Source organism: Trachurus trachurus, assembly GCF_905171665.1.
Source record: "Trachurus trachurus genome assembly, chromosome: 21".
NCBI lineage: Eukaryota > Metazoa > Chordata > Actinopteri > Carangiformes > Carangidae > Trachurus > Trachurus trachurus.
In genome coordinates, this window is record NC_139899.1 from 14,408,040 (window position 1) to 14,414,039 (window position 6,000).

Consider the following 6,000-nt stretch of genomic DNA (forward strand, 5'->3'; position numbering starts at 1 on the left):
AGAGTCAGTAGTAGCCTATATTTTCTCCTGGTGTTGATAGTCATACTTTCTTGCTCTTACTGTGCTACGCTGACACCTCAATGAGGCTTCCCTCCAACTGTAACATTTAAATTAATAGTGAAATAGGCCCTCTGAAGAGATCAGACCACTTTTGCGTGCTCTTCCCACATGAATATCAATGAGCTGCTGCACTTAAGTGGTTCAGCTTCACAGCCCCCTCCCTCACAAAGTGGGCCCAAAAAAGCGCAAGTCATACAATTAGAGTAATTTTGTAAGAGGACAATTCACAGTGTGCTGTGACAGTGAGGGGGAAAGAGAATCATAAAATGAAACACTCAAAAAGACACGGCACAGTTTTTTTTAATGCTATCCACAACAGCTGCACAATTTGTTTTGCTCCCACTGTGCTGTATGTACCGTATGACATGTTTCTATTAGTAACCATGTGTCTTGCTCCAAGCTCATTATGCGTCCAGATGGGAACAACAATCACCTCCCCTCTGTCATGGCTGCCATGACAAGGTCCTGACACAACCTTTGCCCGCAGAAATAAGATTCATACAGTCTTGTGCTGCGTGTTTTTCTGCTACCTCTCATCAGTGGGATGCATTGAGGTGATTGCTTTTGCTCTATTGAGTCAATGAAAAACATTGATTTGATGCTTTTGTCCCATGCGCCCAATTCAGATATTGGCCTTTGTGTCATCAAATGTCATCAGTAATGGCTGCTGCTGCCTGACTGAAGCTGATTGTACACTGAACAGATATACTTGTGTAAACTGAAATGTGATTGTTCAGTCTCAGGAGAATGCGCCGAGAGGAATCTGTTGTAGGCTGTTGTTGTATTGAGACAAGTTACTTACACTGTGGTGTTAGAGTTGACGTTTATGTTTTGAATATTCTTTCAAATCTGGACGCATCAGCAAAAGGGAGAAGTAAATTATTTTTTTAAATAATGTCTTTCTTATTTACGGACGGTTCTCATGCAGCCACTGACAAACTTATATGATGTTTTAGTGCTGTGTTATATAAATGTAGCCTATTGGCCTGGAAGCATTATGTTTCATAAGCATCAAACCAAAATACTTAAAATAAAATCATAAATCCGGTACTTTACCACTGACCCTCGACTGAATTCAGAGAAGCTCAGGATGTTAGAGCCTGTGCCACGGACCAGGGTCCATTTGGTCGGCAAAGTTTGAAGGTCTGATAAAGATGGTTAATGTAAGAGGTTTCCATGGTACATTCTGGTCTTTCAGCAGACCCTAAGTCCCTTGGCAGACTTGAAGGACCACTTACCATCTTCCCTGGTGGATTGTTGCTAATCTCTTCTCTGCAGTGAAAGTCGGAAGGATTTGAAGCTATGACAGTGGTGCAGATTAATCTCCATTAGCACATCTTAAGCACAGAAGTCATATTAAAGCCTCATTAAAGTAGAACTCTATTTGTTGTTTATCTTCGCGAAAGGCTTTATCCTACCATTCTCAACGGCAAAGCCCGAAAGACTGAAGTCTAATTATTCAAAAACAAATGGTACAAATATCCCAGTTGGTTTGTAGCGTTGTACTGTACCTTTAAGGAATTGTTTATCACCAAGAAAATATCTTTTTCTTTTTTCTGAACTGAAGGGATTGCTGAGAGAAACAATGATTTTCATCACAGTCTAACCTTAAAAGTATTGAAAAAGGACCTATCACAGAACCAAAGGCAAGAATGTATATGAGAAATTCATACATATTGAATTTCACTGGTGAAATTTAATTAGGCTACTTTTTTTTCTTTTTTTTTTTACACATCAACTGCACAAAGTGTATAAAACAGATATGTGGAGAATTAAAAAAAGACTTGATGAGACCAGATCATTTCCAAAAGCAGAAGTTGATGCCTTTTTTCTGAGAGGGCACTGTTGCCTCAACATTAAATCATCCACACACGCACACACAGACACACACACACGCACGCACGCACGCACGCACGCACGCACACACACACACACACACAAACTGCTCTGTGAGTTTTTTTAATGGCAGGAAAGCCCTGTGCTCTCAGTATGCCGGTTGAATGCTTATCAGCTCTTCCAGGCCTAAAACCTATCCCGTAAGCAATACCACAATTGAATACAGAATAGCTTAATTTTTTGCTGGTATATTTGTTAAAATTCATGGTGTATAATGCCGAGTACAAACACTATTTCATCTCACTGTTTCACCAGGCTGTGTTTAGGAGTGGCAGCTATGCTTTCGCGTGATATGCCGCGAGACGAAAATGAAACAAAGAGACATTTTTAGACCTGTCAGTATTTCTCTCAGCCAACTTTCTCTATTATTCTTTGACATCATGACAACCATGACCATGTGCCTTCATACGCATGGAGCACTCCAGCTGAGAGACAGTTTGTTCTCTTTTTGCTGCATTAATAGAGAATTTATACTGAGTGAAGGGGAGATTGTGAGAGTCAGGGGGGGTTGAGATGGAGTGTAGATAGACAGTCAGTAAGTCAGTCAGTCAGTCAGTAAGTCAGTCAGTCAGTCAGTCAGTCAGTCAGTTTAATATACAAACAGATAGTGGTAATGATTGTCAGTCTGTAAACAGGAGGGAGCTTCTCTCTTCCCTGACAGGCGGCGGTAAGAGTGACTGAGGAAGCAGTACGGAGGAAGTCATCTGCATCTAAATAAAGACCGCCAATGGCTTTGTCAGAGTCCATTAAGCAAATTGCCATATTTGATAAATGCATCTACCATCTCTTTTTTTTTCAACCCATTTGTACAAATCAGCCTGAAGGAAAAAAAAAAGGTTGGCTTTTGTTTGCTTTCCTAAACAGGGAGAACATGCAGTGAGATGTGAGAGAAGAGATTCCATTGAAATATCATTTTGATGCAAAGTATGATTGATTTGGGCATGATTCATGAGATGACTTGCCTCACATCAGGTGTACAGCGAAAGAAAACACTTGGGGTCGTATAGACCTGCTATGATTGAAATTTGAAAAAATGTGTGATTACTCAAATTTGTGATGCCAAGTTGTAGCTGATTGCCCCTCATTGTAGTTTGAATATTGGTCTCATTTAAGCAAAGTAGGCAATGTTCTTTTCTTTCTTCTCTCAGTCGAGGTGCTAGATTCTTGGTGTGACTCTGTGGCATCATTAGAAGAGGTTTCTGTCATCTGTCAAAGCTGAAACAGCTCCAGGTTAATAGCTGCACTCGCTCAGTCTACTTATTCAGCTCTGCTGCTTCCAGAAAGCCTCATTTTGCCGATCAGCAGCTCACTTGCTCTCCTTCACTAGCACACACTGAAGAGCAAAAATAAAAACAGTCTCTGTCTACCAAACATTTTTTATATGTCACTTTTAATAGATATTCTGATAATTATTTAGTAGCATAAGAGTTATTAAATCCAAATCATGAAGTAATACAGCATAAAAGCCTATGAAGCTTATTACAGTATAAAGCATCAGTTTACAGATTACAGTGATTCATCGCTTCTTATCCATAACAGGTCAATAACTCCAAACACATAGGAGACCAAAAACACCTAGATTTGAAAAAACATTATTTAAATCAACAGGATGTGGAAAAAAAAGGTAAATAAATCTGAGGTACATAATTAAAGGTGCAAAAGTGCAAGAGTCATCCAAACCCTTAACCTCTCCACCCCGCCCAGGACTGCATGAACAGGCTGTACCTGCCAAAAGTTTAAATCAAGTGTTGCCAGATTTTCTCAAAATCTGCAACTTTTTCCTGAATAATAAAACTTTTCAAGTTGAACAGTTTTCACTAGTCCCGTGAGCCACAGTTTCAGTACTGGGACTTCTCTCTCTTCCCAAATCAGCAGAATAAGTTTCTTTGCAATGATAAGTCCATACACTTGAATTTGTTATTGTGTCATTTTTATGTTTTGGACCTCTTTGGCTATTCCTTATTAAACAGTGGGCCATATTCTATCTGAACTGTCAATACAGGTCACGGAAATGCAATGACATTCATATCTTGTATCTTCTATAAAAACCTACTCTGGAAGTACTGTATAGACTTACTTGTAAATGTCAATTTTTAAAAGTTGCTTTTATCAGCCAGGCGTGTCATGTTATAAAACCAAAATTACGGTGAGTTACCAGCAGAAATAAGTTAGTTGGTGAACTCCATGACTGACAGTGTATTATAGGTCTCATCCCAAATCTAAATTGGATTTAAAGATTATACATTTTGTCAAACTTTAACATTCATATTAAATTGTAATACATTTCTCAGGATTGCTGCCATCACTGTTTAATACAAGTTTTACAATGATTTATTGTCAATTTTTCAGTAACAACTTTGAATGTGTTAAATCTCAGGATTATGTCCCAGTCTTTTGCACTTTGATCAAAGACAGATTCAGCTTTACTTTTGGCTTGTAGTCTGTCACATAATTATCCACTGACTGATAATAAGGTATTGGGACAATATGGAAATAATCATCTATGGCAGTTTTGTAAATAATTAAGTTGTAACACAGTGACAAATGTTTGTAAACCCGTCACAGTTGGAACACTGGTTACATAACCTCAGACAAGTAGAAAGTCGTAGGTGCAAACAAATAGTACTCGTCTTGATATTTTAAAACTTTTGATTGGCATTTCCCCCGCAGTAAGTTAAAGGCTGAATGTCGTTTGTGTAGACTTGTAGTTAAGGTTAAAGCTAATTAACAGCATTATCTAAGCAAAACCCAGAGCACATACATGACATTGAAGGTGTGATGTTGTGAATTCCTGTGTTAGAACCTAAAGCCAGAGATCAAACCTTTGCGTTGCTCATCATCACACCTCCAAAGCTGTCATTAACTACACAGACATAAAAACACACTATCAGGACCTCCGGGAGATTGGCTGGCCTGCTATCACAGATGCACCTTCGATACTGATAATTCAAAGTGATACCTTGTACTGGTTGGAGAAAGAAATGCCCCCCGGTACGAGTGGTGGAAGAGGAGAAGAAAAAAAGAAAGAAGTCAAATCAGACCAATTAAGTGGATTACGAGTTATCTGCAGCACAGCGTGTAATTGGTTTTGTGTTATCGTTGTAACGTCAGATAGGTGCTAATTGAAAAGACATTTTATTAGTGGATAGACAGTCTTCAGAGGGTTGGTTGTGGTTTAAAAGGTCTTGTTTCATAGAGCCTCCCAAATGATTATAGATAATAGACTGCTTCCATTGAAGCTTGCCGTTTTCTTGGATGCAATTCCCCTGTCCGTTTTCTACTGCTTTCATTTGCCTTTGCCCACAAGTCTAGTGAGAATAGAACTCAATCTAGTGGTAATAATATGTTTTATTGTGATGTTAAGATTTCATTAGTAGTATCATATGCCTCAGCATTTCTTATTACACAGCAGGGTTCTCCAATACACACATGACAAAAGCAATCTGTCTGAGTCAACACTGTGATACCTCCAATTTATTTTGTGGGGTTTTGTGGAAGGTCGATGACAAAGCATTGTTGAAAACATGAAGGATGAGTAGTGAAAGACATGTCTTCATGCAGCTGTAGAGTTTGGAACTGTGAGCATTCATTCAGGAAACAGAGTGTCCTTATTTTATTTATGGTTTTGACATGCAGATTTTGCCTGGCAGCAGTCAGTTTACTGTGCAAATAAATGAAAAGATGAGAAATGCTTCCATCTCAAGTTCAAAAATCATAATCCTAAAATCTCACACAGAGCTGCAACAATTCGTAGTCGGAGAACAAACTAATAAACAGGCATCTGATGAGACATTGAGAGGTTGTGTGCCTGCATCTTACATCTTGTCAAATCATAGCTCCCTGATCCTTTTGATAATGACTGCCAGCATGCAGGGGAAGACACGCAAGACAAGGATTTCTCTGAGGTCATGTAACCTCATGGTGAACAGCATCTCACATGTGGATGGCACAAAATTAGCTGTGAAAATGAAGTGTGAAGCTGTGATCTTTGTCATCTCTGCGTCTGAATGCAGGGAGAGAGTTAAGATGCCCGACTACCAGCTC